Here is a 22,223-nt window from a genome sequence, read left to right on the forward strand (position 1 = left end):
AACCACTCCATTAGCAAAGCCATCCCCAGGTGCTGCACCCTTGCGCATCATAACCTTCGCGCGACCTTCGATCTACATTCTAATGTATAATAAAGGATGTACTTTATACAAAGCGTAATCCATTGGGCCAACAGTCCACCAGCAAATCTCTTCCGTACTGACATGGGCATCGATAAATTCAAGGCATTAACATTTGCACAGAGTCGGCACAAAATTTATCTCGTTTCCACGAAACTGGGAAGCACCAGGGCACGCTCAATGCTTCTTCCAGCATTCTTGCCCTTTTTTAGGCCATGCACGGGAAACTTGGCCCGATGCCTGCAAACTCATCTGCATCCCAAGTGTGTCCCGGTAGCACAAAGTGCGAGTGGGCCCAGAGGCGCAAGCATAATTTTTCTGTAATGGCAGCGTTCCACATCGCCAATGGAGTAGTAGAAATCACCATAGATTAAAAGGAGGTTTGGGTGGGTGGGCAGAGGGAGGTGGTAGATTATGCTCTGTGCACTCCGGGCAAAGGGGAAAGGCCCGAGCTCCATGAGCCCCCTTTCCCCCCCTCGATGCGCACCTGCTGTGACCAAATCAGAGAGGATCTGGACGCATGAGACGCATGGCTTTAAACTCGTGTTTTTTGTTCACACTGGGGAGCGAGGTGGTGCACATCCATAAAATGCTTACGCAACAACAAAAATAATGTGTTTAGCTATAATCAGGTGGCAAAACTCCAAAAGGTTGGTTCAACACATTGTAGTTCGTGCTTTACGATGCGTTCCACGACACCCCGTCCCAAAAGAGCCAACAGGTCGAACTTGAAGACCTTCGTGCTTATTCCAACATCATCAACTAAGTTCTCAGCTGATGAAAAACATTCCACAAAGAAAGCATCAGTCATCGAGGTTAACGCATCTTGCAATAACAGACACTTAATACGTTCAAATCGGAGCACTCAGACGTCAACAATATATTCCTAAACTAGAACGGCACTTGGTAGAGCACATATACCTCCACCAGGCAGCAAAGGGTTTACCTTTTGTACCGGATCTGGCCTGATATCGTACAATATAGTTTTCAGCCATACATCTTTACTATAAATTCTAGTATCCGGATTCAGACCTGAAACAAATTCGAATGGGCTTGTTCTTGTCGCCTAACCAACTCATCCACCTAGTTTCATCTGAATCAGTCCTTCACTTATTGAGATTCCGTGCTCTATATCATTTTTGGCCAGATTTCTCAATGGTGAAGAATCACTTTAAAAATTAAAAATAATTTACCGGATCTTCAGCAAATTCGAATCGGTTCATCCATCTTCGTCCAGCAGGTACCCAATCAGCCACCTGTTCTCGTTGGTCATCCCTGGTACCCACATTTACTCTTCCTCTTCCATCCTGCACTGCTCTCGGAGAATGCAGACGCTCGATTCCTCGTGCTGAATCTGTCCATTTCATGCCAAGTTCCACTGTATCTGCATGCATCGTTTCAGTGTCTCTCCGATGCTTGCTTGGCGAGGACACATCCAGCCTGTCCACCAAGTTTCATCCGAATCCGTGCACAACTTTTTGAGATATCCTGCTCAAAGACAAACAAATAAACAGACAAGCAGACGGGGGTGAAAACATAACTTCGTCCACCTTCGGTTTGGTGCTAGAGGTGGAGATTTTTATTCATAAACTTACTTTGGAAGCCTCAAATATGGGTTTCCTTCCCCCCCCCCCCCATTTCCATTCCCAACCCCTCCTGCTTCTGCAAGTCGCCATAGCAACTGAAGACAAAACGTCACCCGAAGATGTCAGAGTCCTCGCTGTGTCGATCGATGGCCAAGCAAATATACACAAAACATGGCCCTGCCAAAGCCTGTTGGCCTCCCTAATTGATTACTGCGTTTCATCCGAACTTCCTTTCCTCCAAACCGGACTTTGTTTTGAGCGCCGCATGTCGTTCCATGGCCGACTTCAGGAGCCGTGGTGGTGATGGCTTCATCAATATTGATTGAAACCTCACGATGGAGCTCATGAACATATCACAGGCAGGACAAGGACAAAACTGCACTCCTGCATTAATTTTACGATTGAACAGTCGTGGAAGGTTGAGGATTTGAACCTGAGGTCTCTGCATCAAGTGCGACAACCAAGGCTCCACTTCTCAGACAGAAAATCTTCCTCAATTAGTGTACGTACAATATGTGTACCGGTGCACCTTTATTCCTGCTCACCTGCGCATCTGTCAATCCGAATGCTTACAATGATTTATTCCCATAACCCTCAGCCCAAAATGTCTCCGATCCAAATATCGGATGACATCACGGTAATATTTCCTTGGACAAGATCATACTTGGGTATAATGTCCCAATAAATGTTCCAAATGATTTCGTTGGTGGATGGGAGATGGTGATGTTTATTACCTTGTCAGGTTTACAAAATCTATTAACATTCCAATAAAGGTTTTCACGCTTACATGAACAATCCTTTAATTTCACATAAAAACAACAGGTGTATATTATGGGAAAACTTATCCTAAAACTGACAACTTACAGGATATCTTCCCTCTTAGAAATGTTTTATTTATATGGTAACTTATGTCACTGATTCCTGCTATTACTACTGTTGGCCAGTCTTTCAAGAGCTGATGCCGGTGATGTCGCACATACTTTTCGCGAAGGACACCGTGGGATCTTCAAAATCCATGAACCACTTCCGGCGGACGAGACTCCCAGTCCAAGGTCCATCTGAGGGACGGCACACATCCTGCCTGTGAATCACTGGGATGACAGTTTATTGCCGGTTCGGGATTCTAACCCAGGCGAGTTTGCATCCCTCGAGCCTCGAGGGTATCTTGACAACCCCGCTGGTAGCTTATGTGACTACCAATTAAAACTTTTCAGGGTATCCCGATTGGACCTTCTCACTGCTGAATAATCACTTCGCTGTTTATCAGTCTATGATCACCAAATGTCGAGTCTCATCTCACACACATTCTCGACAGCAATTACCATCGAGCTCAAAGCAATTCATAAATTGCCATCAAATCACATCCTCGTGTCAATCTGCCATTCATTCATTCATTCATTCATTCATTAAGGGAGGTGCCAAGTGCTCCTCCTTTTATGTGGGACGGTTTCTCTGTACGCAACTTTAACACAGAGACTGAAAAATCGTTTCTCGGCTTCGACTGGAGGAAATCGGCTGCAAATTTGAGAAGTAAACCCTTTGTACGTCGAGGTAATATGTTCCAAATTTCAGCAACGTACATTTCCGCATTCTTGAGTTTTTAACGAAAACCCTTGAAATCCACGTTGGTGTCTGTCTGTCCGTCCATCTGTCTGCCCGCAATGTGTTGGCACTCATATCTCAAAGGGTATACATTGAAACGAGCTGAAACATGGAATATACATCGGACAATATGTCTATTTAATGGCTTTCAAAACAAATTCCACCTAAGTGCCATAGTTTTTTCTTTTTGCTATTTTTTGCTCATATTCGACTGTCCACACAACATCGTCAGAAATATCATGCAATTCTGCTTGGTTTCCACCGGAGGGCAGCACTATGACATGGGCGTCGATTGCTTTTGAAAAGTGGGGGGGGGGGGGACATTGCATGTCCAGACCACGAAGCCCACTTCGTGCCGGCGTGGACACAGCAAGTCTACCCTTGCAAATTCTTGATTTTTTACACTCGTTGACATGCTGCCTTCTGATCACACAAATCCCTTAAATTAATCTGACCATCTATCGACCATCTTTTTATCAAATGTAAGCAGATGGAGTGAAATTAAACATTAATCACACACATTTCAAAGTTTCAAGTGTCATCAAAGAAATACATATATATATATATATATATATATATATATATATATATATATATATATATATATGTATATATATATATGTATATATGTATATATGTATATATATATATATATATATATATATATATATATATATATATATATATGTATATATGTATATATGTATATATATATATATATATATATATTGTTACGGTTGTGGAAATTCACAGAACACCATTCAGGTTCCCCAACGATCAGTTACGTCGACAAGTGTGTGTCCAGATTAGATTTCCCCACCAATGTCTAAAGGGCATTATTCATGTACCGGGCTGTGCATCTTTGAGTTCGCTGTTATTCTGTTCTGTCTTTTATTTCAACCAAAACAGCATCTCAACATCCACGCCATCCCCACCACAGCGCCAACCACACTACAACCACAACAGCATCTCAACAACTCCCGCCCCAATATCCCTCAGAATGACAAAAGAAAAGAATGTCGGTGATCGGACCAAAAGAACCAAGCCGAGCTCTGTTGGAATTTTCCCTCAGAACGACAAAAAGAAAGAACGTCGGTGATCGGACCAAAAGGGCCAAGCCGAACCCCCCTGGAATGTCCCCCCACGCGCCGAGAAGGGAGGGGCGATCAATCCGGGGTGATAAAAGGGCCACGTTGGAGCGCCGAGGGAGAGTTGAGGAGGAGTGGAGGAGGGAGTTGTCAGCTGGCGGTTGGCGAGTGGGTGAGAGAGTCCCTCCTTGGTCTCTCTCCTTGGTCGTTGGAGGCTCCGTTAGAGGCGCCGTTGGAGACGAGAGTGGAGTTGGGAGCTGGTGGAGTCCGGTCGAGTAGAAGCCGGAGAGGAGTCGCCAGCCGGATCGCCATTGAAGGCGCCGTTGAAGGCTCGGGTGGAGTCCAGCGGAGTGCGGGCAGAGACAACGAGGGTCGCCAAACCAGGGCCCAGCAAGTCACCATGAGGGTGGCAGGTAACCTACCCAGCCTCTCAGAGCCTTGCGATCATCCCGGCTCCGAGGAACATTAAAGGCCTGTCGGGCCCAGTTCTCCCTGTTCTTTTCTGGGGTTTTTGCATGGAAGTCTGTGGCGCCTTGTCCGTTAAGTAGTGAATTGTTACAAGTGCATGTAAATCATAGATAGATCAGCCGTAGGTCTTTTTGCTCATGTCTTGACCCTTACCCCCATTGCTTCATTGACTGCATGCGTGTAAAATAAATGTCCACATTGTTTGAATATTCACCTGCTTGTTGCGTCCCTTCCTCCATTGAACTGCCATAATTGCGTTCGGAATAAACAGTTGGTTATTAATAGCCGATAAGATAATCGGGTCCAACAGGGCTTAGCGATAATAAACCGCTCGGCAATCGCAGACGGAAAGAGCTGCTTAAAGCGGCTCCTTTCCGGACAGGTCCCGTTGAAGTACAGCCTCTCGGTGGTCTGACCGTGCGAATATAATTAGGTAATTCGAAAATTCAGCGATCGACCGTGTAGCGCGGGCAGAGCATTGACAAGGTTGTGGTATGGTTAAAAACACACCCGTAGCTGGATTTCGGCGTTGATCTAGAAGCTGCGACTGGATTGCCACGGTCGGAGGGCGCGCAGCCGCAATCGGGATAAAGGCAGCTGTCCGCACGCCGGAGTGGCGGAAATCCACAACAATATATATATATATATATATATATATATATATATATATATATATATATATATATATATATATATTGTTTTGTCAGGTCAGGTTCGATCTTTGACCTGCTACAGGTACCATGTAAACCTGTACTAACCTGTTCCATGGTCGGGTTGTCGGCGACTAAACCGTCTCCCCCACCAGGTTTTCTGGTGAGGGGGTGTTTGGATATGGACACCCAGCAGGATTAAAAACAAAACCTATCAAAGGGCAGAGGAGCTCCTTGTGAGCCAACAGCCATCCATATCTAGTGCCCAACTGTGTCTGCAGACGTCCTCCTGCAGTTGGGTTACTTCTTATTAGGAGGTTGGTGGCAGGATTTGCACTCCGGCCACCGTAAAACCCTTCATTCCGCAAAACGCAAAAACGCAAAAAAATCTGAAAACCCACTCCGTGGGAGTACCTCCTGTGCATCTTCCCTTCGCAGGGCAGCTCACCGGATGATGGGATTGGGGCAAAGCCTTCGGGACCCCCAATCTTTGATAGGAGGGAAACCACAGGGTAACATCCCTGGGTCAGATTGCGGGAGAGTGTGTCGGAGTGGTGCTGAGGTGTCGTCCACCAGACGGCGGTCTCCTTGGGTTAACCTGAGGCGGTCCCTTCGGGTGGGTGCCTGGAATGTCCTATCCCTAAGAGAGGATGATCACCTGTCTCTGTTATCATCTGAGCTCAAGCGTTTGGACATCAGGATTGCAGCTCTCTCTGAGGTTCGGAGACCGGATTGCGGCGAGATAATGGTGGGTGGTTACACCTACTATTGGTCTGGTCGCTCTGATGGTTACCATACCCAAGGAGTTGCTGTAGCTGTGTCCAATGATAATTGAAGTAACACCGGTCAACGAGCGTATTATGAGATTAAGGATTCGTCACTCCTTAGGTGTCATTTCCGTGGCCTCTGTTTATGCTCCGACTGAGGCGAGTGATCTCACCGTGAAGGATGCATTCTACGCCACGCTCGAGTCTGTGGTTGATCAGTGCCCCAGACGAGATACACTTCTAGTCTTGGGGGATTTCAATGCATCGACTGGAACTGATAGGGATGGTTATGAGGTGTGTGTTGGTCCCCATGGGTCAGGAACTATGAACCAGAATAGCACTAAGTTCCTTGACTTTGCAAGAAGTCATGGACTTAGGGTGGCTGGTTCATGGTTTCAGCGCCCACAAGCTCATCGCTGGACTTGGTATTCCAATGCTGGCGGTGTGGCAAAGGAGATTGACCATGTCCTCATTGACGGTCGTTGGAGGATGATCCAGAACTGCAGGGTATACCGGAGTGCTCAGTTCCTCAATACTGACCACAGGCTTGTTGTAGCAACTCTAAAGCTGCACCTTAAATCCTGGAGAATGGTACCATCCAGGCCTAGGCTGGATATTGCCAAGCTCAGGGATGAGAGAGTAGCTGAGGAGTTTGCGAACAGGCTGAGTGGACACTTGGGGGGTCTGGGTGCTTTGGGGGGTCCTGAAGAGTTGTGGAGCGCCTTTAAGACCACCGTCCTTGATGTTGCCGGTGGATGTCTTGGAACTCACCGCAGGGCAAAGAAGAATTTTGTCTCTCAAGGGACACTGGATACCATTGACCAGAGTCGCAGGGCCAGGCTGAATGGCAGAGCTGAGCTGTTCAGGGAGCTGAGGCGTAAAACTGTACGTGCACTGAGGGTGGACAAGGAGGCCTATGTGCGAGGAATCTGTGAGGGGGTAGAGCATCACCTGTGGACAGGTGATTCTCGTCTCGCTTACAGGGGAATTCGCGCATTACGTTCATCCAAGCCCATCCCTCGGAGCACTGCAGTTCGAGCAGAGAGTGGTAGGCTCTTGACAGAGGAGTCTGAAGTGAAGGCCCGCTGGGCCGGTTACTTTGAGCGGTTGTACCAGGCTGATCCCCCAGCTGTCGAGTTGGACGTCAAGGGTGTTACAATCCCTGTTGCTGACCCACGAATCAACTGTGGTCCACCTTCGCTTGTGGAAACACGGGCTGCGGTGAACCAGTTGAAACGGGGCAAAGCTCCAGGGATTTGTGGCATCCATGCCGAACTTCTCAAGGCTGGTGGAAATGCTGCACTCGTGTCGTTGCATGCAGTTTTGTGCTCTACCTGGAACACAGGCATCATCCCAACTGACTGGAAGAGGGGCCTTGTTGTCCCTCTCTGGAAAGGGAAGGGTGATCGCCAAGACTGCAACAACTACCGAGGGGTGACGCTGCTCTCAGTGCCGGGCAAGGTCTTTGCTCGGATAATTCTTGATAGGGTTCGCCACCATCTGCTTGAGCACCAGCATCCAGAGCAGTCAGGCTTTACACCAAAGAGGTCAACGATTGACCATATCCTTGCCCTTCGTGTCCTCACCGAATGCAGACGAGAGTTTCGGCAGGGGCTGCTTGCAGCCTACGTTGATCTCTGTAAAGCGTTCGATTCAGTGAATCGGGATGTCCTCTGGAGGATTCTTGGTCTTCGTGGGGTGCCACCAAAACTGATCGATCTGATGTCTGAACACTACTCTGGTTCTGAGAGTGCTGTGTAGTGTGGTGGTACCACCTCTGACTTATTTCCAGTTGTTACTGGAGTTCGTCAGGGATGTGTACTTGCCCCCACACTTTTCAACACTTGTATGGACTGGATTTTAGGGAGGATGTCGCAGAGATCAAGTTGCGGTGCATCGTTTGAGAATGTCAACATCTCGGACCTTGATATTGCAGACGATGCAGTCATCTTTGCGGAGACTTTAGACATCCTTTTGGGGGCCCTCGAGGTGCTGAATGAAGAGTCGGAGCCGCTGGGATTACGGGTTTCTTGGGTCAAAACTAAGATCCAGGCTTTCGGTGACATCTTGGATGCTGCTGTCCTGTCTGTGTCTGTTTGTGGTGAGGATGTTGAGGTCGTGGAGAGATTCACTTACCTTGGCAGTGATATTCATGTCTCTGCTGGCTGCGAGTCAGAGGTCAATAGACGTCTGGGTCGGGCCTGGGGAGTCATGGATTCACTGGATCATGGGGTGTGGCGCTGCCGGTACCTGTGCGGGAGGACGAAAGTCCGAGTCTTCAGGTCCTTGGTACTTCCAGTCTTGCTCTATGGGTGCGAGACTTGGACTCTGACCAAGGATCTGATACGGAGACTTAATTCCTTTGGTACCAGGTGTCTTCGGAGAATCCTTGGCTATCGCTGGTCGGATTTTGTGTCCAACGAGCGGTTGCTGAGAGAGACTCGGATGAGATTTGTTACCTGCATAGTCCGTGAGCGTCAGTTGTGGCTGTATGGACATGTGGCTCGTTTTCCTGATGCTGATCCTGCTCACCAGATTCTCTCAGCGAGGGAGTCTCATGAGTGGAGGAGGCCAGTGGGCCGACCACGTGCCTCATGGTTGCAGCAGGTTGACCACCATCTCAAGGAGATGGGGATGGACCTGGCATCTGCCTGGGGGATGGCCAGACGGAGGCCCCTGGAGTACTGACGGAAAGTGGACGCAGCGACGTGCTGTTCTGGCACATGCTCCCATACCTGACCTGATATATATATATATATATATATATATATATATATATATATATATATATATATATATATATATATATATATATATATATATATATATATATATATATATATATATTGTTGTGGTTACCAAATTCGCAAACCACCATTCAGGTCCCTTAGGTGAGATATCTCGGTAAGTACATGTGTAGTTAGGCCCAAACCCGTTGTCTAGTGGGAATACATGTCATTTATGCGTGCTGCGACTCTTCAGGATAGCCGTTTTTCTTTTGCTATCTTTATTTTGGACCAACCGCCATGATTACCACCACAACCACAACATCAACCACCAACCACAACACCGCTTCACCACAACCGCCACGACCTTCCCGTCACACCTCGCAACCGTCGCATCGCCACCGTTCTTGCCCCGCTGTGGGTACCGGTGTTGGACTCGTGCAGGGCGCGCGCCGAACAGCGTGTACAAAATCACGGATTTTGTGCTTCAAAAACGGATCAAAAACGACACACGCCCACTTTTTGCCGTCCAATCGGTGAGCGAGGGGCGACTGGCCCGCCCCCAGGGCGATCGATATATGCAAATTTATGGATCAAAAAGCCTTCACGCCCACTTTTTCTCGGGCCAATGGGGAGCGAGGTGAAAGGTCGAAGGGAGGGGGTCAAAGATGAGAGGGCGAAGCTACGGGGCTGATAAAAGGACCGTGTTCGTCAGTCCAGAGAGTCCAGAGGCGGAGAGTAGGAGAGTCCAGAGGCGGAGAGTAGGAAAGTCGAGAGGCGGAGAGTAGGAGAGTAGGAGAGTCGGAAACAGAGAGTCAAGACTTCGCGGGCGGTGGAAGGAGCTGGGCGTCGTGTGTTGGAGTCGGAGCCGGAGGGGACGGAGCTGTGGAAAGGCAGCGACACCAGACGAGGGGGTGCTCGCGTCGGGAGCTGCACCCCAGGGAGGCCGACAGCGCGACCTGGCCGAGGTGGAGACGCTCGTCGCGGGATAATAAAAATCCTCTATACCCCGAGCATCAGCAACCCCCTCCTGTTTCCCCCCGCGCTGAGATAGTGCGACCAAGGGGGCCCCTTTCCCACCCCCTACCAGACACTGTCCGCGAGGCCCGCGGAGTTGAGGCGCCATCGCCGCTCCGCGTCTCATCACCAGACGGGTAGGCGCGACCCGGTCTCGGCCTCAGGCCCGCCTCATCCTTGAGGGTATTCTTTCCTTGGTTTTGGGTATGTGTTGTCGGCGCCGTCTGTGAAGTAGAATTGTATAAGTGTTGCCGTGTGCTCGGTAGTCGGTATTAGCTCTGCATTGTGTTTTCGCTTTTGCATTTGCTTTTTGTGTAAATTACATTGTGTCTTTTCTGTGTGCATTTGGTGGAATTGTATATGTGTGCTCCCGTGTGCCGCGAATAAATGTGCTTTGTGTTGAACTGTTTCCCGCTTCGCTTCGTCATTTCCTTCATTGAATCCTCATCTTGCTTCACGTAAAGGGTTGGTAGTGGGCTGAATACGCCCGATAATTAATCGAACCGTCGAGGTCGACGATAACACCGCTCGGTTATTCTGATAGTACGGAACGGGTCGCTTAAGTGGCCCGTGTCCGAAGTCGACCTGTGGCGAGGTGCGATCGCCCGGTCTACCCTCCGCGTGGGTACTTAGGTAGGTCGAATTTGGCGAGCAACCCTATCCCACGCGGGGGCTGATTGGCTCGATCGCGGTGAGACCGAAAGGTCCACCCGTGACTGGTTCCCGGCGTTAGTCCGAGAAGGTCACGACTGGATTGTCCGTCCGGTGGGCGACGTGCCGCGATTCGAGTTACGTGGCCGTCAGCACGCCGGCGGGCGCGAATACCGCGACAATATATATATATATATATATATATATATATATATATATATATATATATATATATATATATATATATAATTGTTTATCAAGCCTCCTTCTCACGGCCCTTGAACTGATTCACTAAACATAAACTCAAAACTAGACTGACGTACAAATTGATATTACACGAGTACGGTCAACTTACCTTAAAACTTGCCAAAAATATGAACCCTCTTGTCTGCCGATCCAGTTAAAAACTGTGTAGCAATGTCTTGGGGTCAAGTGCAGTCAGACGATCTCGGTGAACATGACAGACCATGAGATGGTTGAGGCGTTGTTGGGTCATTGTGGAACGTAACCAAGTCTTCATACGTCTGAGTGCGCTGAATGACGGTTCAGCTTCACATGAACTTGCTGGGGAAACCAAGAGAAGCCTCAGCAAACGTTCTACCTGTGGGAACATTTGACGGACTTCCGGAACCATGTCTACAAATATCTTACGGTAATCCTCAACAGATGAACCACTGAAGTGGTTACGAAAGAAGCCAAGTTCTTACTCTGGGGAATCCGACAGTTCGGGATATTTGCAGACTATTTGTGGTTTGAATGACCCAGACAGGAGCATTTCACCCAAGTCCCTATACGCCATGAGGTCGGTTGATGTAAAGTACTCGTTCAAGTTCTCGGATGCACTGTCGATGAATTTGAAAAATTCAACTCTGTATACCTCCTCTGCAGAATTGGCAGTGTATTCCTGCGTGCCTCCATCAAGTCTCTTCGGAAGCTTGCGCTTACGAGGGAGGGTCACTGGATCTAGTTGGCACTGCTGGAGCTTCTGTTGTGCTGCATCGAAAACCTCCTTAAACATCTGGTCGGTATGGAGAGATTGGAGATTCTGTGCAGTTACCTTTGCAGCAGTAAGCATACCAGAGACGGTAACTTGTGAACCCTGAAGTGCCTTATTGAGGTATTCAAGGGATTGGAGAACGGGCAATGATGCAAACAGACCGAGAACACACTTTCCTGATGAAAGACAGCTTCGAATACCGTTGGCTCGCGATGCCATGTTCGTACCAAAGTCATCACTTGCTTGTTGAAGGGCATCCAGTACCGCTTCATAGTTATCCAATATCGATTTCACGGCAGGAGAACGAGTTAACCAACGCGTCGGGCAAATTGGCCTCAGGCGTGTCGGGCAAGGAGTGTCAGCATCGTCAGCGTGGATATTCAAGTACAGATGCTTGAATTTTCCAGAGTTGTTGTAGATGTTGCTGAGTACCTGGACATAATCAAGGGCATCTCTTATGAACGGTGAAGTTTGTAGGGCTTTGGATGTAATGACTTGGGTGACATGAGCTCCACAGTGAACATAATTGGCCAGCGGTTGGAGTTTTTTTAGCTGTGCTTGACAGCCCTTGTACTTTCCGGACATGTTGCTTGCCCCATCGTAAGTCTGCGCTCTAAGGTGTTCAATAGGGAGTTGACACCGAATTAGGACATCCTGAAGCATCTTACAAAGTGATGCTCCTGTTGTTGACGATACTTGGTAGAAACCGATGAGATCTTCTTGAACATCAAAGGAATCTGTCACATAGCGCACACACACCGACTCCTGCTCATTACCCTGAATATCTTACGTTCCATCAGTTACGAGTCCGAACTGAGTGGACATTTCATTCATGTTACTGCAGATATTTCTGAGGATGGCATGACTCATCAACTGTAGAATTTCTTTCTGAATTTCTCCACTTGTGAACGTCGTTTTCCTTGACAGCCACGTCTTGAGGTTTACATCATCCTCGGCCCGCAACTGTAAGAGCATTTTGAAATTCCCTTCAGAGGCATCCTTCCCACGAATTGCAAAACCTTGTCGGGCTAAATATTGCAGTGAGGTGATAATCTTCGGAAGTGCTGACCGTGTAGATCTTTGCTCTTCTCGCAGTTTGCTGCTCAGCTGCAAATGGACACCAGGTTGACTTCTGCGACATTTCAGATTTTCAGAGGCAAGCTTATGTATGTTTGATCGTTCGTGTTGTCTGAATTTTTCTGTAGTCTTTTGCCAGTTCCAAAAGCCCTTTGAGACAAATGCGTCTTCTGCACAGCGGGCAAGTTCGGTAAGTTTTTCACGAGAAGCGTCCCTACAGGTGTGACATAGTACACCGCCGATGCGCTGATCAAAATGAAGCCACCGAAAATCTTTGAACCACTGTTGTTGAAACTTCAACTTTCGGTTTGGCAGTATTTGGGCTGGGATACAACTGACATCATGAGGTTGAAAAGGCTGATCTGGGAAATTAGGCCGAGTACTCGCACATGCACCCTTTTCTGCTATCTTCTCCTTTGAATCGTCCACCTCTTTCTGGGAACTTGATTGCTCCAGGAGAGTGGTCGGGGATGTGCTACTTGATGCTGTCGTGAAAAACTTTCTGATATCCATATCCTCCATGAAACGAGAAGGGAATTACATTTCAGTTGAATAAATTTTGACATGTGAATTATAAGGGTTATTTTTGCATAACAGGGCATTTTTAAGGGCAACATACTTTTGGCGAGGTCACTATACCTCCAGGCACAATGTCGACATGTGATAAGCTTTGTGTAGCACATGTATTACTAAAAGAGTGCCGATACGAGTTGAGTTATTAATTTAGCATCTGAGCTCCCAATTTAGCATTCCATTACTCGCTTAGTTCCTGGCTACGTGCTTATTACTTTTGGTTGGGGTCAGATACCCTGGTATTTTATTACCTGGGATTATTAATATTCATCATTTTATTTAATCTGCATTTAATTAACCAATGAGCTAAAGTTGAGTGAGATGATTATGATATTATTGGTTCATAGTTGGCGTCGTCATTAAAGATTGTGTTCTTGACTTGCATACCATCAAAAGGGTTCACCAAAGGAATGAGATAAAATCAGTTGTAATGTGAACATTTATGTAATTCTTTACCTCTCACAAACCACGAGACCAGGAGATGAGGGATTAAGATTTGTTGCCGTCCGGACGTGCACTCTCTTCTTTACAATTATTGTACATAGTTTGTTGATTTGTAAATACGTTCATCATTTCCACTAGTGCATGCCTGTACGTGCGTGCCCGTACATGCAAAAAAAATAATAATAAAAAACACCTTTGAAAACGCGTGCCTTTGTTTAAGTATAGTGCGTGCCTTTGTTTAAGTATAGTGCGTGCCCGTACGTTTTGTTTAAGGGTCATTCCATGTCAAATCATCAAAGAATCTGCCGTCATCTCTGTTTTTTGTAAAACTTTGGGAACCAATTGGGAGCCATTAAAAATGGCAAGAACTCAAATATTTTTGCTAACATCCTCTTAATTAGTGAGATACAGACTAACGAACTTTGGACTAATTAGCACGACTCACAAATTCAAATGGCCATATCTCTAAAAGTATAACACTTAGAGAGCTGGTTTTGGTGTCATTTTAAAGGTATTTTCATGCCCTATGAATTTGTCTGGGCAACATTTTCCTACCTCCAACCACAAACAAGTTATCACAAAATATAAACTTCAATCGTGAATCCCCAAAAAAATGTATCCTTCAAATTTCCTCAAATTCATCCCAGAGGTACCTTATGATGTCAAGAAGCTTCCACATAAATTTTGTGATGGGCACTCCAATAGTTTCTGAGATATGAGCAATAATGAACATGTACGTATGGCATATAGGTTCGAAAATCAGCATTTGTAATGTATTATACAATCAATAAGTGAGTTCAAGTACACAGTGTTCACTAACCTGACTTAGGCTTTCAATTTCCTTTTCAATGCAGCAACAGCAGCACTTGTTTCTTCCCCTCAGGCCCAGTTGAAAATGAAAGTATATGATACTTCAAAGCAATTGATGTTCGTTCCCTGTGTTCCCTGTCATGGCTAGGTTAGAATGATTGTATAATACATTACAAATGCTGATTTTCGAACCTATATGCCGTACGTACATGTACATTATTGCTCATATCTCAGAAACTATTGGAGTGCCCATCACAAAACTTATGTGGAAACTTCTTGACATCATAAGGTACCTCTGGGATGAATTTGAGGAAATTTGAAGGATACATTTTTTGGGGATTCACGATTGAGGTTTATATTTTGTGATAACTTTTTTGTGATTGGAGGTAGGAAAATGTTGCCCAGACAAATTCATAGGGCATGAAAATACCTTTAAAATGACACCAAAACCAGCTCTCTAGGTCTTATACTTTTAGAGATTATGGCCATTTGAATTCGCGACGTCATGCTAATTAGTCCAAAGTTCGTTAGTCTGTATCTCACTAATTAAGAGGCTGTTAGCAAAAATATTTTAGTTCTTACCGTTTTTAATGGCTCCCAATTGGTTCCCAAAGTTTTACAAAAATCTGAGAGATGACGGCAGATTCTTTGATGATTTGACATGGAATGACCCTTAAGTATCGTGCGATATAAATTAGAAAGGTGAAATAAACCATTTTTGGTCGCTAAGGCCGAGGTCACATTTGCCATGGTGGCCGTGGGGTCTCCAAAACCTACGGCCACTAGCAATTATATGGCGGCCACAGTATTTCCACGGTCACACAATGGAGCAGTCACATATGTTTTTATTTTTCGGGGAGCCGCACAGCGTATTTATAAATTGTGGAGACCGAAAACGTGGGGTTGCCATACGGTCGTTGATTTGATGTCACACGGTGACCTTAGGGCGTTCCTGCAGCGGCCATATCATTTTCAAGGCAGACGCAAGGTGCCCGCAAGGCGACTGCAGGGGGACCGCAGGGGGGCCCCAAGGCAAACCTGCGGCCAGACGGACAGTAACGAATGGGTTAACTTTTTTTTTCGGCATGTCGAATTACTACGGCGAACGTAGAAATGAAAAAAAGTTATAACTCCGTGTTATAATTCCACGGCGACCTTACGGCCTGCAAAAGATAGCCATACGGCGTAGGGCCATCCTGAGGCCACCGCAGAAACTCTGCGGCCGCCGGACGTTTCTGATAATTCAGAGGGCGTACGGCCGCCGTATCCTCGCTGTAGAACAAATGTGACTTAGGCCTAAAGGAGCCCAGAACCGTTGCGGGTTTGACATGGTGACGAAGAAGCTGACAATTCTCTTTATTTTATTTTCAACGCTGCATTTAAAATCTCAAATTTAATCATTCTAAATCACACAGTTTAATGAGACACCTTATTCTGTCGGTCTATCCTTAGTCTTTGTCCTCGTGCAAGCGGAGAATTACTCGGATGATGGCGGAAGAGAAATTCCTTCCGGAACGTTATTTTTCCAAGTAAAAATTGCAAGCCGCGGCTAAGCTAATAAGCCTAAGCCTATTTTAATCGGATTTTCGAGGTAATCTCATGACTACCCTATAGACACTTTATAATCCGAGAACAGAATTCAAAAATAATTGTCCGTTGTTTGTCCCAACCGCTTTGGTGAAGTTTGCATATTTTTCAACAGCTACCTTTTAAAATCTATAATTTAATCCTCATAAGTCCGACGACCGAATGATACCTCTCGTTTTGTAGGTCTATACCTCCCCCAAGTCCAAGTACCGATGAAAAAATTACTTACATTAACCGCCGCAAAAGCGAGTGAATCAGCGCATTTTATTTTATGTTTCCCAAGTATTCAAAGCTAATTTAGTCGCCAAAATACCCACTTTCCTTCATTTTCACCCGGTTTTCAACGTTGGCATTTAGGCCACTGTTATCGACTGTGAAATATGAAAACAGAATTACAAAATATCTTTCCGTTCGTTCGTGCGAGCCGGGAGAGTGGAACCGCGTCATCCTGCACACGCTCCACCATCACAAACATACCAGGCCGCAAAATCTTTTATTGGCTTATAACTCGACGGTGCAAAGTCACAAGAATTAAACACACACATCATCGTGCAGGTAATAACATCAGGCATCCGGCGATACAAGTTAGAAAGGTGAAATAATCTATTTTGATCGCTAAAGGGGCTCCGAGCCGTTGCGGCCTAACACTATCCGAGGCATGGCGTTCCGCGCCATGAAGCCGCGATTTCTTTAAACACTCATAAAATGAAGATACAAAGTCCGAAAACGTCCCAACATACTTCAAAATGTCCAGGTCACGTTCCCTGTTAGTGGGTGAACAATCCAACGCTTGGTGAATTCTGCTTCGCAATGATAGGAAGAGCCGACATCGAAGGATCAAAAAGCGACGTCGCTATGGACGCTTGGCCGGTGGGAGACCATGGCTTTGGAAGCACGGATTCTCAATGTTGAATTGTTAACCTATCATCTTTAATAGAACTATAATGGACCAATAAAACTAACGGTTCTTTTTCTTTTGTTGTTTTTGGCAAAAAGTAAAGATCCAGAGAGGCTCTGTATTGGGCAACCCCCCCCTCTATTTACGTGAAATGGTTTGGTCCAACTCCCAAAGCCAAAGCAGACGCGAACGGCTTGCCCAGTACGGAGACCATAACTTGGGAACCGCTTGTCCGATTAATTTCAAACCTTGAAAAGGAACATCCTTGGGTCCCCAGCAATATACCTGGCAAGTTTCAAGTATTTTTTGTGGTTGTCGAGAAACAACGGTCGCAGACAAACGCACACAGACAAACATGCACACAGAGATTGCTGGAATTATAGAGATTTAAAAATTTATTCTTGTATTTGAGGAGCATCTCGGGCTGGTTGTACTCGAGGAGCTCGTTTTGTGTTACGTAACTTACGTTCAATGAAAGAAGTGGGGGGACAATCGATATGTTGTCCCCCCCCTTGATAAAAAGTGGGGGGGGGGGAGTGTGCCCACCCGTCCCCCATCAATCGACGCCCATACTCACCTTCAGCCCATGCTTCCCAAATGTCTCCTTTCACTCCTCCAGTGCTTCTGCATTTTCCGACCACTCTCCACCACGACAGGCAGATAGTCCACATACAGCATCTTCCTCATACTGCGATTCAAGCTCACCTTTCTGCTTACCAGCTCCATAACCATGATAAACATGAGTTGGCTGAGAGTGCTTCACTGCCTGAAACTGATGCCCATGCTGAACTCCTCAGACATCCCAGGAAAAACCAAAACTCTTCCCTTTGTTCCCTTGTGCATCCCTTCCACCAATCTAAAGTCTGCTTCTGGGACTCCCATACACCTCAATGTCGTCATCACCATCTCTGTTGAGACAGTGTTGTCGGACTTCTCCATGTCCACAAATCCCAATGCCCTTTCCTAATGTCCTTCCACACAAAACTTCTCCAATTCCCCTAAATGCCTCTCCGTACTTCTTCTTCTCCTCAAAACCGTCTGGGCCTCTTCACTAAGTCATATCTAGCCCTCAACCTTTCCTTGTACTCTGCGACGACATTTCCCCAACACTTCTCCAACCTCATAATCTTCCGACCCCTGCACTTAACCTCCCTCCTTTTCTTCATTCGTGTCAGAAACACCACAGGTCTTGTGCTGGCTGGTAACATGCTCTCCCGCCATTGCGTTACAATCCTCAACCCTCCCCAACTGTCACTTCCTGACAACCACCAAATCCACTTCTGCGCTATGTTGTCCACTCCTCTCGGTAATTTTGTGGCTTTCTCGCTTTTGAAAGAATGAACCAGCTATGGGCATCCCATACCTCACCATTAGCTCCACCAGCTCTTGACAATCTCTATTCCTTGTTCCCCAACCACATTTACCAAAACATTCGTCTTCACTCTGCTCCGCTACTCCCACATGTGTGTTAAAGTAACCGCATTGCACAGCATCATGTCCAGCTCAACCATTTCCATCATCCTCTCCAGTGTGTCCCTCAATTCCTGCTTCTCTGTCCCAGTCTTTCCAGTTTGTGGCCCATATAACGGACATAACATTTTCCTGCTTTCTGCGTAGATGTTGGAGTCTACATTTGGGTGTGTGTTCACGTACCACAGCCAGGACGTGGAAGAGTTTGCAGAACTCACGTTCGCATGCCATCTTCATTGTACGCATAGGTCAACACCAGCGCTGCACACTCAGCTCCACAGAGCCTCTCTTACTTGTGGTAATAATCGTAGTTAATGATCATGTTGAGAGTTTAAATTTTGCTTGGCTACAGTATTTGTCTTTCTGTCACCTTCTCTGAATGGCTTCACAATTTAGTCGAGTGTATATGACATGCTCCTTTGTAATAGTTCAGTTTTTTATTCGCATGTAGCCTATGGGTGTTTGGTTGCATCATTTTCTGAGGGCAAGACTGCACTGCTGATGCAATGTCCCTGTTACCAGCATTGCTGGTACTCATTTTGCCAACCTCAGAAGGATGACCGGGTGAGTCGACCTTACCTGGAGTGAGATCAACGGCCTGACAGGGGCTTGAACTCAAGACCCTGGGATCTTCAACCAGTCACCTAAAGGGTTAAGCCAACACCAGGCCTTTTACTTCAACTAGTGCATGCCCATAGGTGTGGCCGTAGGTGCAAACCAAAAAAAAAAAAAAAACTTTCAAACCACGTGCCAGAAACAACAACCAGACAGGCCGTTCCTTCGCTCTCGCGTGCCGGTACGTGCGTGGCCGTACATGCAAATAAATAAAACTTTCAAACAACCACACAGGCCGTTCCTTCGCTCTCGTAAATGACGACTGGATTAGGGCATTATGTTTATCTATAAATGCGCATAAGAAATCGAGAAATTATTAGAATACAGTAAGTCATCACTATCCAGAAGTAGTGTGTGCCCGTACGGAATGTTCACATCATTCCACGAATTATCGCTGTCATTGAAGTAACAACTGCTGTGATACTTACACACACAGAGTTAATTAAAATCAAGTTTAGCTCCCTGTCTTTGCTAGCCTGGACATTGGCTGCCATTGACCATTGCTACTCAAACGCCACGGTGAGACGACAGGGTAGGATTTTTAGGAGACCTGAAAGTGCAGTGTCATTAGGTATTCCATGTTCGAATTGTTTTAGTTTGAAAATAGTCTTAAAAAATAAATAATTTGCAAAGCATACCACCAAATTGAGATGTATTTCATTGGCAAGCATGTTGAGTAGAGCTGAATTCCTTCACACTTCCAAAGGCCACACCATTTTGACAATTGGAAACAAACAAAAGTTGTGCACTATTTTTGAGAAATTCTTTTCGGAACAATATTTCTTCAATAAATAAATAATAATAAAAATTGTCTCCATGAACACACCTTTATCTCGTTATCACCTCTTCATAAACAACATTGCCAAGGAAATGGCACTTCTTTGTTTCCTTGTCCAGGGCAAGAATGCGGAGGCTGCTGGATCTGACAACGTTTTGATAAACTATTAGTTTTAATGGCCAATAATTATTCATTTAGCACCAACGTATTTTGCCTTTTCGCAAGGAAAAACGAGAACAGAAGAGAAGAGAAGAGAACCCGTAATTGCGAACGTGGCTGAGGTTCTCTTCCCCCATCGGCCACACCTACGCAGCAGCGTGTCTTGTCATTGGTTGGTAAATAAATGGCCATAACTTGGAAAGCACTTGTCCGATTAATCTCAAACCTTGAAAGGGCACATCCTCAGGTCGCCATCAATATAGCTGTCAAGTTTCAATTAGATCGGACCAGAGCTTTTCGAGAAACAGCGGTCACACACACACACACACACACACACACACACACACACACACACACACACACACACACACAGATTGCTGGAATTATAGATAGATGTGTCTGTGACCGCTGTTTCTCGACAACCACTGGTCTAATCTAATTGAAACTTGCCAGCTGTATTGCTGGGAACCTGAGGATGTGCCTTTTCAAGGTTTGAGATTAATCGGACAAGTGCTTTCCAAGTTATGGCCATTTATTTACCAACCAATGACGGGACACGCTGCTGCGTAGGTGTGGCCGATGGGGGAAGAGAACCTCAGCCGCGTTCGCAATTACGGGTTCTCTTCTCTTCTCTTCTCTTCTCTTCTCTTCTCGTTTTTCCTTGTGAAAAGGCAAAATACGTTGGTGCTAATTGAATAATTGGCCATTAAAACTAATAGTTTATCAAAACGTTGGCAGATCCAGCAGCCTCCGCATTCTTGCCCTGGACAAGGAAACAAAGAAGTGCCATTTCCTTGGCAATGTTGTTTATGAAGAGGTGATAACGAGATAAAGGTCTGTTCATGGAGACAATTTTTATTATTATTTATTTATTGAAGAAATATTGTTCCGAAAATAATTTCTCAAAAAAAGTGCACAACTTTTTTTTTGTTTCCAATTGTCAAAACGGTGTGGCCTTTGGAAGTGTCAAGGAATTCAGCTCTACTCAACATGCTTGCCAACGAAATACATCTTAATTTGGTGGTATGCTTTGCAAATAATTTTTCTTTTTAACTATTTTCAAACTAAAACAATTCGAACATGGAATACCTAATGACACTGTACTTTCAGGTCTCCTACAAATCCTACCCTGTCGCCTCACCGTGGTGTTTGAGTGGCAATGGTCAATGGCAGTGAATGTCATGGCTAGCAAAAACAGGGAGGTAAACTTGATTTTAAATAACTCTGTGTGTAAGTATCACAGCAGTTGTTACTTCAATGAAAGCGATAATTCGTGGAATGATGTGAACATTCCGTACGGGCACACACCACTTCCGGATAGTGATGACTTACTGTATTCTAATAATTTCTCGATTTCTTATGCGCATCTATAGATGAACACAATGCCCCAATCCAGTCGTCATTCACGAGAGCGAAGGAACGGTCTGTGTGGTTGTTTGAAAGTTTTTTTTTTTTTTTTTTGCACGTACGGCCACGCATGTACGGGCACGCGAGAGCGAAGGAATGGCCTGTGTAGTTGTTTCTGGCAAGCGGTTTTAAAGTATATATATATATATATATATTTCTTTCTCTTTTTTTTTTTTTTGCACGTACGGCCACGTGAGAGTGAAGGAACGGCCTGTGTGGTTGTTGTTTCTGCCACGCGGTTTGAATTTTTTTGGGGGGTTTGCACATACGGCTACGCACCTTCGGGCACGCACCAACGGGCATGCACTAGTCTACTTAATTGATGCAAATTTTATTCCCATGATCAGTCAGAGCAGGTTTTGCATATTAAACTGCATTATCCAGAGTTCTCCAGGATAACTCTCAACATAAGAATTAGAATTTCTAAAAAAATTAATTAAAAATGATAAGCTCAAATGTCGCGCGTCAATAAGTGTTCAACCCCGAGTCAATACTTTGTCGAAGCGCCTTTGACAGCGATTACAACTTTGAGTGTTCTTGGGTATGTCTGTATTAGCTTTGCACATCTGGATTTGGAGATTTTCTCCCATTCTTCCTTGCAGACTTGCTCAAGCTCTGTCAAGTTGTATGGGGAGTGTCGGTGAACATCAATCTTTAGGTCTTTCCACAGATTCTCAATGGGATTCAAGTCTGGGTTTTGGCTGGGCCACTCAAGGACTTTCACGTTTTTATTCTGAAGCCATTCCATTGTTGCTGTAGCTGTATGCTTGGAGTC

General features: G+C 45.8%; 1 long non-coding RNA gene across 1 annotated transcript in view; it reads right to left on the minus strand.

Annotated features, from left to right (window-relative positions):
* LOC147025544 (uncharacterized) overlaps window positions 1-19,136 on the minus strand; it is a 186,572-nt gene extending 167,436 nt beyond the window's left edge. Inside the window, exon 1 of the long non-coding RNA XR_015059567.1 lies at window positions 16,862-19,136. This is a non-coding gene — a long non-coding RNA (uncharacterized LOC147025544). The remainder of the gene's footprint in view (window positions 1-16,861) is intronic.
* Window positions 19,137-22,223: the final 3,087 nt, after the last annotated feature.

The sequence above is a fragment of the Eptatretus burgeri genome, chromosome 6 (assembly GCF_056783735.1).
Source record: "Eptatretus burgeri isolate ZD-2024b chromosome 6, Ebu_testis_v1, whole genome shotgun sequence".
NCBI lineage: Eukaryota > Metazoa > Chordata > Myxini > Myxiniformes > Myxinidae > Eptatretus > Eptatretus burgeri.